The 1,349-nt window shown below is 42.7% G+C and overlaps 1 pseudogene; it reads right to left on the bottom strand.

The window, feature by feature from the left end:
- Nucleotides 1–391: 391 nt before the first annotated feature.
- On the bottom strand, nucleotides 392–1,349 carry LOC112621351 (annotated as a pseudogene).

Raw genomic sequence — 1,349 nt, 5'->3', positions numbered from 1 at the left:
AACTTATATGATAAATATACATAAAATGAAGACACCGACTGCTATTTGACACGACTACTGGTTATGTCTGTGCTATGTGAAAGCACCTTTAAAAAGAGCCTATGTGGCAAGAGATAAGTGTTGAAAGATTCAAAATGAATCATCAGTATTAGATAACAATATAATTCTTAACTCAGATGCTGCCTCAAGATTAGGTGCATCTTCAGTTAATGTAACAAGAAAAAAAGGCAATGGATTTTATTTTATTAATTGTATCCACTTACAAACCGACCTAAGGTCACCCGATGTGTAGATATAATGAGATTTTTGTTGCTTATAGTCTTTAATTGAAGTGACGATAACGGAAATAGATCTATTTAAAAACAAAACCAAACAGCTATTTCTGTCTAGATTAAGAGGTGGCCCCAGGTGTGGGATTCACATTTTGAGTGGCCACTTGTGGTGCGATCTTGATGATCCAGGGTTTGTCTATGATTCTGGCTGTGTGGTTGCCCTTCTCTACAATCCCAATAATCATGCTTGGTGGCCTTCACCACATCTGGAGGACTTTATCTCTGCACAGAACCGAGCTGCTTGCTCACGTGGTAAACAGATCAGAAGGCCACCTGTCCTGTTGAGACTCCCCATGTTCATCATCACCTTCTGGTAGGCCAGCTCTACATCTTCTTGGGTGACCACTAGTTTAATCTTATTCCATTTCTCAGGAATATCCAGCCACTGGTGCACAGTCACTGCCACCTGTGTCCCCAGGGGTTTTGTCAACACCAGCACGTCCCCTGGCACTGCATTGTCTGGCATGATAAATTCACTGGGCTGGCAGACAGTGGTAGCGACTCCTCCCAGGACAATCCAGGGGTTTAGTACTGTTTGGCTGCCTGTTACAGATGTTCCTGTTTATTCAGCTGCATCTTTAAAACCTTGGATAATCAGAAGCATCACTTTATCTCTTTCCCTGTCGATCATTTTATTATTGACTCTAAGGAGCATCAGCATATTGCCACATTCCGTGACCCCCATTGCATAGAGGTCACTGAGGACATTGGCACATGCTATCCTGCCCATCATATAGGAGTCGTCTACGATCAGGTAAATGTAATCTGTGATTTGAACCAAGGAAAGCCCACTGTGTCTCAAAGGAATGACACAAGTATCCATTCCAATGCCAAGCCTTGGCATAACGGCTCCCAAAAATTGCTCATCTTCTTGGAAGTGGTTCGCCTGTAAAGATTCCAGCAATTTTTGCAGGATATCTTGGGGCACTTTGCAGCCTTAAGTTCAGTGAATCTGGTTAGCCGGAAGCTTTTGTCCAATTTGTAACTTTCCAGGTTAAAGGACTCCCAGGTAGACAT

Source organism: Theropithecus gelada, chromosome 3 (genome assembly GCF_003255815.1).
Source record: "Theropithecus gelada isolate Dixy chromosome 3, Tgel_1.0, whole genome shotgun sequence".
NCBI lineage: Eukaryota > Metazoa > Chordata > Mammalia > Primates > Cercopithecidae > Theropithecus > Theropithecus gelada.
Note: the sequence above shows the minus strand (reverse complement) of the source record. Positions and strands in the feature narration are given on the sequence as shown.